We start from the raw sequence: 10,889 nt of genomic DNA, 5'->3' as shown, positions 1-10,889 counted from the left end.
TCGCAGCATTAGGACCTGCACCAGCCGACTTCGTGACAGCTTCTTCCCCCAAGCAATCAGATTTCTGAATTCTTGAGCGCTCACGATCAACATATATCAGCACTGCACTTTATTAATCTCACACTGGACTGTCATAAATTATATTCTGTCTTAGCAACACACTGGCAACTGACTATCAACCGACAGCCTGAATGTCCATACAACCACTATACAAACTTACTGCATATAGAAGTCCAAAATTGGATGTGGCCTCAGATTAAGTGAAATACCCTTTATATATATCATAAATGACTTTGTATTCCTTGTGTTTACCTATATATTCACAGGCAGAGCAAATAGCCAGAATAAACTCTTGGTTCTGCTGTATTAAATGAGGCCTTGCAGACAGATGTCTCTTCCAGTGAAAGAACCTGTTATATGCATCTGTATCCTTGTCCAGGTGAAGCAAATATTCCACTAGTGATTTTGCATCTGGAAAGTCATTTACATGAATGAAGGAGTCAGGGGGAGCAAAGTCTTCATAGTTCTTTCTGGGAGGTCCCAACACGACGGGGACGGTACCTACTGTGAGCGGTCCATTTAACTTCTCAGTGATATAATCCTTGTGGATGGAATTTTGTGGATGGACAGGTAAAATTTGCAACTTGCTATTGTAGGAAAATAATCCTTGTAATCCAGGAAAATCCCATAAGCCTTCCCAAACACATGCACTGTGATATGTTTGCTGAGCTCTCTGAAATATGTGTTCCTGGCAGTGACACCTGTTGAGGGATTGTTGTTACTTACAATCCAACAGACCAGTTTGTCCTTTTGGGGAACTTTAAACTCCTATCTATCTGCATTTTTTCTGATGGTCAAGCGTAACCGCACAGAAATGTCAGCATCCTCTCTGTAGCTGAGAATGAAATTGAACAGGTTTTCCAAACCTGGAATTTTTTCCGTATTGGTTGGCGATTCTACATGAAACCAAATCCACTGCTGAAATGGAGGACGAGGTGATGGTGGAAGATTAGATATGTCCCACTGAATGGCTTTGTGAAAAATGAGCACAGCATCTGTCTTGCTATAGAGCGATCTATCATCCATCAACAGACAACCATCAATATTGACTTTTTTTTTACAGTCTCTCAGGTCAAACCTGTAATTTTCAAGCCAGATCCATAACAAAAGGTTGTGGTATAGGTTTTTCATCCATTTTATCAGCAAGTGAGTGGTTGCCCTTTGGGTAGTACCTTTCTGAGTTTTGTTTTGGTAGAGGAGCTGGACATCTGGGCAGAAGTGAGGACCAGATAAACATGAGGCTTAGAGATATGACACCTCCAAACATCACCGTACTGGCCAGAGAGCACAGCAAAGTTCTTGTATTTGGAATTTTCTGTTCTTAAGAGAATAAAAGTAACTTTTATTCATACACTATATTGCCAAAAGTATTCGCTCACCTGCCTTTAGACGCATATGAACTTAAGTGACATCCCATTCTTAATCCATAGGGTTTAATATGATGTCGGCCTCCCCTTTGCAGCTATAACAGCTTCAACTCTTCTGGGAAGGCTTTCCACAAGGTTTAGGAGTGTGTTTATGGGAATTTTTGACCATTCTTCCAGAAGCGCATTTGTGAGGTCAGACACTGATGTTGGACGAGAAGGCCTGGCTCACAGTCTTCGCTCAAATTCATCCCAAAGGTGCTCTATCGGGTTGAGGTCAGGACTCTGTGCAGGCCAGTGAAGTTCTTCCACACCAAACTCGCTCATCCAAGTCTTTATGGACCTTGCTTTGTGCACTGGTGCGCAGTCATGTTGGAACAGGAAGGGGCCATCCCCAAACTGTTCCCACAAAGTTGGGAGCATGGAATTGTCCAAAATCTCTTGGTATGCTGAAGCATTCAGAGTTCCTTTCACTGGAACTAAGGGGCCAAGCCCAGCTCCTGAAAAACAACCCTACACCATAATCCCTCCTCCACCAAACTTCACAGTTGGCACAATGCAGTCAGACAAGTACCGTTCTCCTGGCAAACGCCAAACCCAGACTCGTCCATCAGATTGCCAGATGGAGAAGCGTGATTCGTCACTCCAGAGAACGCGTCTCCACTGCTCTAGAGTCCAGTGGCGGCGTGCTTTACACCACTGCATCCGACGCTTTGCATTGCACTTGGTGATGTATGGCTTGGATGCAGCTGCTCGGCCATGGAAACCCATTCCATGAAGCTCTCTATGCACTGTTCTTGAGCTAATCTGAAGGCCACATGAACTTTGGAGGTCTGTAGCGATTGACTCTGCAGAAAGTTGGCGACCTCTGCGCACTATGCGCCTCAGCATCCGCTGACCCCGCTCTGTCATTTTACGTGGCTGAGTTGCTGTCATTCCCAATCGCTTCCACTTTGTTATAATACCACTGACAGTTGACTGTGGAATATTTAGTAGCGAGGAAATTTCACGACTGGACTTGTTGCACAGGTGGCATCCTATCACAGTACCACGCTGGAATTCACTGAGCTCCTGAGAGCGGCCCATTCTTTCACAAATGTTTGTAGAAGCAGTCTGCATGCCTAGGTGCTTCATTTTATACACCTGTGGCCATGGAAGTGATTGGAACACCTGAATTCAATTATTTGGATGGGTGAGCGAATACTTTTGGCAATATAGTGTATCTCCAACAAGAATAAAAAGAAATGTCTCAATAAAAACTAAATAAAAAGCACTTTGAACTAGTAACACCAAGGCAACTCTGTGAGTGACTACAAAAGTTACAGTGCTACTCATCATCATAAATAACAAAAATAGCATCAATTCTGCTATTTTACTCTGACCGAATAAGATTAAAATGGTTTGTTTGGAATTTATGAAGTTAATTCAAATCATTACCTTTTAAGAGCACCAGCTTAAAGGAGAAATGTTCTGTTCTGCGTAGCAAATGGTAATGTATCCTCTGTGGGTGTGATTTTAAGCTTTTCCTAAATGGCTTATGGCAAATGAAATGTGACTTCCCAAACATGACCCCAGATTCTGCTCTAACATTTAGCCTATACATTGTGATTTATTCACTTTAAACATTTACCCATGAAACCAATTGATGGTTCATTGTAAAAGTAAGGTTGGGATGCTATGCCATGCACCACCCTCTTCTAAAGTACTCAAGCACAAAATGCCTAACTTCAAAAGTTTATTACACAGTGGAACTACAGTACATATTGTGCACTGAACATTAGGTCTCATGATCAGGTCTCATATTCAGGTCTTGTAAAATGATATGACAATACACCTCATCTAGTACATCAGGCCAGTGTAACCCAGCCCTAACCGCAAGCCTATCTTCTGCATCTCATCTGTTGTTCACATGAAACCTATGTCACCAGTATTAGTCATTTTGGTTGTCATACAAAGTGAAAAATTAAAATTTTTATTTAATGATAAATTAAAACATAAAGACAAAACATAAACACAAATGCATACAGGGCAGCTGCCTGTAGCTTTCTCTAGGCCTTTATCCCTCTCATCAGCTTGATTAGCCTGATTAGGGGCCGGACGTGCGTCATCACGGCCCAGCCCCGCCCTCCTCCTTGCCACAAGTGGAAATTTACAATACCATTTTCACTAGAGTAAAAAGTGTTGCAACTAGTCCCAGTCTCCTCAATATTAATATTTTCACACTTTTTGCATATTTTGATAAAATTATAGCTTCATTGGAAATGGTGCACAAAATATATTATCTCCGCACATCACATGTCTTATATTTCATGTCCAGCATGCTCTTCACTGACACTGTTATTTCTTTAGTAAACAAGTAAACTAACTTCTGAAGAGAGAGAGAAAGAGAGAAAAAATCTTTACATGTGGCAAAATTGTTTTATGTGATGGAAATGACATCACAACTGTGGGACAGTTGTAATTGCTGAAAATCCTTTTCACAAAACAAATATTAAAATTATTTCTATTTATAAACTTTGTCTGGAGCAGTATAATATACATACTATTTTAATTTAAACAAGATTTAATGTGACATCTGTTAGTTTTAATAAAAACCAACCCCTGGGACATATAAAATATATTATTGCATGCTTCATTTCATGGATTCATGTGGCACAAGAAAAAAAAAAAATCCACTAGATGTCCCTCTCCAACTGATGCAACATCTAATAGAGATCATTTGTTTGCCTATTAATGTTTGGGAATGTTTCTACATTAAGCCTACCAAAATAGCAGTTTTTCAGCTGTTTATGAAATGTAAGAATTGCTTTAGAAGTAAACATTAATTTTATAATATTCTATCTTTATAAAGAAAGTACAACAGTGTTATCCACACGTTTACACATGAAGAAGGTTTGGAGACAGCAGTGAGTGTATGGCTGAATTCGGAAGGGCATAGGCTACTACACATATTAATCTTACTGTTTCTGCCATATCGGTCTATGTTAGAAATAGAAAGATGGCACTATGCCATTCTGAACTCTGCCTATATTTCTGGACAAAGTAAGAAACCACATGTTTTTTTGTTTTGTTTTTTGGAAAGTGTGATGGTCCTGTAAAAGAGTGTAACAGAGAGGAATAGAAATCATGTAGAGTAATTTAAAAATGGTAGTATTCTATTTTATTTCTTTGTTAAACACGGATCTTGTAATTCCATGAAACATTATGTTATAAATCACATTTTTTACAGTACAAAAGTTGCACATCCACATTTTTTCTATTTATTTATTATGAGATGATCTAATGGTTTAAATATGTTTCCAAAAGGGGTTTTGGTGTTTTTACCTTATTTACCTCTAAATCACTACAAAACACCATTCATTATTATATAAAATAAGAAAATGTTATGTTAAATTCACTTTTACACTTTAACTACATGTCACAATTTTATTCAGGGACATATTGTCATGCACTGGGGGCAGATTTGGGTGGTTTACAAACTGGTAATTACAAGCGTATTTTGCTATAAATGTGGTTTATGAGGACATTTCTAGTGTCCCCATTGTTAAAATTGATGTTTTTTTGAAAATGTAAAAATGTAGAAATTTTTTTGTGAGTGTTAGGTTTAGGGGTAGGATTTGAGGATAGAATCTATAGTTCGTACAGTATAAAAATCATTATGTCTATGGAGAGTCCTCATAAGGATAGCCGCACCAACATGTGTGTGTGAGTGTGTGTGGGTGTGAGCATGTGAGTTCCGCATTGTGGATGTGTTATAGTATCACCGCTTCATTTCTCTGTGTGTGTGTGTTCTGCATTGTGGCTGATTTATTGATTTTATTTGTCAAATAAAAAATGCATGGTTTTATCGTCTCTCACCCATTCATTTTAATAGGGGGTCAAATTTGACCCCGAACACCATTAGTGTTACTTTTTTTTCATACCACTACACCAACAGAATCCAGCACAGATTTGTGTGTGTGTATAGATACTTGTGACACCACGTCAGGGTTCATATGTAGAAATGAGGAGATGGGGAGCAGTGACACTTCAGGTAAGGCTTTTATTTTCTTTGCCTTTGTGTGCAGTATATGCACACTTTTCAGTGTTTTCACTCAGTTTAACAATCAACACTCTCAAAATAACATAAGCTTCTTCACAATACTCAATAGATTCAACACTCAATGTAAACAGATGCCAACGTTGCACACCTGTCCTCTATTTCACTTCTCTGGCGTGTTCAGCTATTTTAAGGGCTCTCTGCGCTCTCATTGTAATGAGAAACAGCTGTTAGAAGTCATGTCAACCAGCTTGATGAGCCACACCACTCCCTCTCTCCCGCAAACAGACACACGACCACGCCCCCATCACCACATACCCCCACTGCCTGACTCAGGCCAGGGCAACATCCGGCCTGCAAACTCCCCCACCCCCCCATTCCTGGAGAGAAAATCAGCCACAGCCATCTGCACCCCTGGTCTGTGGATCACCTCATTTGAATGGATGAAGTGCTAGGTACCAACAGGTGATCCACGCATTGGTATCCTTCATGCGGTGCAGCCACTGGAGTGGGGTGTGATCTGAACAGAGGGTGAAGGCCCGCCCCAGCAGGTAGTAGCGGAGAGTGAGGATGTCCCACTTGATCGCTAGACACTCCTTCTCCACGGTGCTGTACTTAGTTTCCCTCAGCGAGAGTTTATGACTAATGTACAGCACTGGTCGCTCCTCCCCCTTCACCTCCTGTGAGAGCACTGCACCCAGCCCTTTGTCAGATGCATCCATCTGCAAAATAAAGGGGAGAGAGAAATTTGGAGCATGTAAGAGTGGTCCCCCACAAAGTGCAGATTTAATTTTTAGAAAAGCCTGTTGGCACGGCACCGTCCACTGGACCGGATTGGGAGCCCCCTTTCTAGTAAGATCAGTCAGTGGGCTGGTGACATCTGAGTAACTAGGCACAAACCTTCAGTAGTAGCCAGCCAGCCCCAGAAACTGTCTCACCTCCTTTTTGGTCTTGGGTCTAGGGCAGGCCGCGATCGCTGCAGTTTTGTTAACTTGGGGATGCACCTGCCCATGACCCAAGTGGAACCTCAGATACCGAACTTCCACCCGCCCAATTGTGCACGTCTTTGGGTTAGCCGTGAGCCCGTCATCCGTCGCAGCGACCTCAGGACAGCTCTCAGATGTTGCATGTGTCGCCGCCAATCATTACTATAAATAATGATATCGTTCAAATAGGTGGCAGCATGGAGAAATTTATCCATGAGATGCTGGAACGTGGCGGGGACCCCAAACAAACCGAAAGGAAGAGTCACAAATTGGTGTAAGCCGAACGGTGTGGAAAAAGAAGATTTTTCTTAGGATATTGGAGTTAAGGGGATCTGCCAATAACCCTTCGTTAAATTCAGTGTCGAATAAAATTGAGCCACGCCCAACCGATCAAGCAATTCGTCAATCCGGGGCATTGGGTACGCATCAAATTTGGAAACCGTGTTCACTTTTCGATAGCTCCATCCTCTCAGGGACTACTGGTGCCAAGGCCACAGGGACTGCCTCCCTCCACGATTTTAGGAGATTGAGGTGGTAAACCTGATGTGCTTCGCCCCTATCTGTTTGCTTAACCTCATAATCGAGATCTCCGACTCACCGTGTGACCTCAATGGGCCCTTGCCACTTGGCGAGTAATTTAGAGCATGAGATAGGCAGTAATACAAGCACTTTAACTCCCAGTGTGAATTCCCGTAGTCGAGTGCTCCTATCATACAGTCGGCTTTGACGTTCCTGAGCTTGGAGCAAATTCCCCTGTGTTAGCTGACCCAAAGTGTGGAGTTTTGCTCTAAGATCAAGAACGTACTAAATTTCATTTTTGCTGTTTGAAGGCCCCTCCCCCCAAGCTTACCGTATGACATTGAGCATGCCTCCATTGTGGGGCAATGGTCCTGAAATGCCCTGGATCCCCGCAGCTCCAACAGACCGGCCCAGCCCCCCCTCCTACACCTGTGGGACCAGACTCGCCAACCTGGCAGGGATAGCAGAGAGAGGCAAAGTTAGCAGGGGAGACGGGGGTGGGGGGGTGGGGTAAGACCCCCTAAGTAGGGAGAAAATCTGGGCACAGGACCGCCCAGCCTCCAGGAGGTAGGAATGGGATGGAAAGAGGTGGAGCAGAAGCGGGGTTTGGGGGTAGGGAAGGGAGAGAGAGAAGAAGACAGAGAGAGAGACTCTGAATCACTGCATCCTGGAAACGCCATCATGTAATCCTCTGCCAGCTGGATCGCTTCCTCCAGTGACGCCGGACGGTGGCACTGGACCCACTTGGCCATCCCACAGGGCATCCGGGCAAAGAACTGCTCCAGTATCACCTTGTCCACGATGTCCTGGGCGCTGCGGGGTTCCCCCACCAGCAACCATTTCTGGCAGGCATCCCGGAGCTGCTGTGTGAAGGGGCAGACGTGTTTGCCCAGCTTGAGGGCACAGAAGTGCTGTCGGCTCTGTTTGGGTGTCCAGTCAACCCGCTGCAGAATGGCTCTCTTCAAGTCAGCGTAGACAAGGAGTTTGGCTGCGGGGAGCTGTTGGGCCACAAGCTGCGCTTCTCTGGAGAGTAATGGCAACAGTCGGGCCTTCCACTGGTCAGGTGGCCATTCCCACACCTCGGCCATCATCTCGAAGTGATCGAGGTAGGCTTCTAGATTGTCGGCTGGCCCCATTTTCACAAGGGTGACCGGCTGGACAGTCAAGGTGGGCTCTGGGGCCACCGCAGCAACCCCTCAGTGGTGAGGACTCCATGACGATGTATCTCTTCGAATTTCTTCCTGGGTTTTGGCACCAGTGTGACACCACGTCAGGGTTCGTGTGTAGAGTCCTTTTTTTACTACAAATCTCCACTTTCACATTCTTCTTTTGTTTTTGTTGACTGGACAGGGAGGAGAATGTATTGTAAAAAAAATTATTTTTTAATATTAAATATTGACTTAAATTTTGATCTGTTTCTCACCCAGACCTATTATATCGCTTATGAAGACATGGACTTAACCACTGGAGTCATATGGATTAATTTTTTGCTGCCTTTATGTCCTTTTGGAGCTTCAAAGTTCTGGCCACCATTCACTTGAATTGAATGGACCTACAGAACGGAGATATTCTTCTAAAAATCTTCATTTGTGTTCAGCAGAAGAAAGTCACACACATCTGGATGAGAGAATTTTCATTTTTGGGTGAACGATCCCTTTAACATTGCTGTGGCAAGAGCACGATTTTCATCCTCTAGATGTCACTGGCCAATTATTTTAAAGTGCAGTGCTGCTGGTCTGTACTTCTTTATGTTTTCATATTTTTTCCACAACAAATTTATTCTAGGTTAGCACTTACATAAATGTACTGTGGCCTTATCCAGTGTCAGGTAAGTTACTTAAAAATAGTGATCCACTACAAATCACTAATTCATTCTCTAAAATTGTAATCATATTGCTTTACTGATTACTTCATGGAAAGTAATCACATTATACATTACTTTTAAGTTACTTTCTTAAACAATTTTCACCGAAAAGCTTTGTTTTTCTGCTTAACAAATTCAAAATAATGTTTATATTTCCTCAATGTCATTGTCAATGACCCTTCTGCTGTCACAGAAACACAAAGACACATTAAAACAAGTCATAAATTTATGTATTTAAAAGTTTGAAAGTCAGTAACTATCCGATTACAAGAATTTTAATTGCAATGTATTACATTACTATTTGACTTTAAGGTAACTGCAGTACCTAATTACACCTAACACTGGCCTTATCATAGCACAATGATGGTAACAGATGATAATGTCATGGTATTTAAGTATATTTATAATGATATTGTTTGACTACATTTTCACAAAAAATGAAATTTACATGGCACTTCAAGGCAATTCAATGAAAACCTTGTTACTACTTGCTATTGTTTTTTTGTTGCTATAATGTGGTTGTTGTTGGTGTTAACAACTAACCCAGTGTAAGTACAGATAGTTTTATATCTACAGTATGCACACACAGGCCACATGAATAGACCTATAGTTAACCACATAACACATAAGCTACACATTAGCTATGCATATGTATTTTCTCAGGCACTTATTGAGTCTAAATAGATTCATAACTTGCATTATTTCAATAGTACACCCAAATGACAATAGTCATATCATACTGTTTATGTGTTACACTTGCTATAGTTTACTTCCATGTTGTTTCTTCATTAAACAGCAATGTCAAATGTGAATCAAGTCAATCACTGAAACAATAATGCCACCTTGAGTAACAAATAGCATGTATAATATGTATTTGTATATGGAATACTGATAATTCACTATTGTTGAACACAAAACAACGTAATGTAGTATTTATTTGTATGAAAATAGTACATAGTACTCATTTCTCCTGTATTAAACAAAGAAATAGATATCATTATATGGATATTAAACAATTATAAAAATATAATTTATGAAATTTTTTTTTTTTTTTTTAACAATAACAATAACCACATAAGTGTGCACATTTCATTGCCTTCATTTGAATGTGGATTCACATTTGGGGGAGGGTGGCTCAGGGTGGATGCCTATTTGGAAGCTGCAGTTTATAGACCAAGAGAGAAACCACATGGCTTGTGGGAATATGTGGTAGGCTATATGCGTTACAAAGAGCTGATTAGCATTTTCAAAACATACTCAAAACATATTATGTAATATATTTATTTCCTCAAAAAATGATGCCCTTAATTTTCATGCTTTACCAAAGACTTTGCTTCACAAGATGCATTTTCAATCACTTACTGTAAGCCTGCAATCAACACAAATGGCAAAATATTTACAAACTAATCACAGGGTCAGAGTAGAGCTTGTATATGTCATTCCCAAACAGAATGATAAGTGCTCAGGGAATATAGCCCTGCTTTTGCCTTTTGCAATGACTAACCCTTGTGTCCTTTCCCTAGTTGTACAAAAATACCAAGGGGAGATTGTATTTACTTATTTTACAGAGACATTTTTATATAAATGTATTTAATTTGAGACAATAGTAAGGCATATACTGTATCTTTACATCCATATTCATAACCAAAACTAAAATAAAAGTAAATGAACTATACAGACTGACCTCATCCAATTCTCCTCATTCCCCTTTGGCTGTTCTGGTTATTTAACATTGTGGTTTGTTATTGTGTTTTTCATTGTTAATGCTACGGACAAAATGATGTCTACATCAGATTGCAGCACAAACTCTTACAGTACAATTGATTTGTACCCTTTTCCTAGTCTGACCTAGATCTTGCACATACAGTACTACAGTATATATCTCAAAGCAAGTAACATGCAAATTGCATATTTCACGTATATTAAAAAAAAAAAAAAAAACTTTTATTTGGTTTTTAATTAATACAACAGCTTTCCTTACAATCTATTCCCAGGGTTTGGACCACAACACTAGACACAAGTAATTTACTGTAATTAAAGCCCAGGAAACAGGATTT

At 40.9% G+C, this 10,889-nt stretch overlaps 1 pseudogene; it reads right to left on the bottom strand.

The window, feature by feature from the left end:
• Positions 1 to 256: 256 nt before the first annotated feature.
• LOC127415989 (4-galactosyl-N-acetylglucosaminide 3-alpha-L-fucosyltransferase 9-like) lies at positions 257 to 1,327 on the bottom strand (annotated as a pseudogene).
• Between the last annotated feature and the right edge of the window lie 9,562 nt (positions 1,328 to 10,889).

This window comes from Myxocyprinus asiaticus, chromosome 25 (assembly GCF_019703515.2).
Source record: "Myxocyprinus asiaticus isolate MX2 ecotype Aquarium Trade chromosome 25, UBuf_Myxa_2, whole genome shotgun sequence".
Classification (NCBI taxonomy): Eukaryota; Metazoa; Chordata; class Actinopteri; order Cypriniformes; family Catostomidae; genus Myxocyprinus; species Myxocyprinus asiaticus.
The sequence above is the reverse complement of the archived record's forward strand: the minus strand, read 5'-3'. Positions and strand labels throughout refer to the sequence as shown.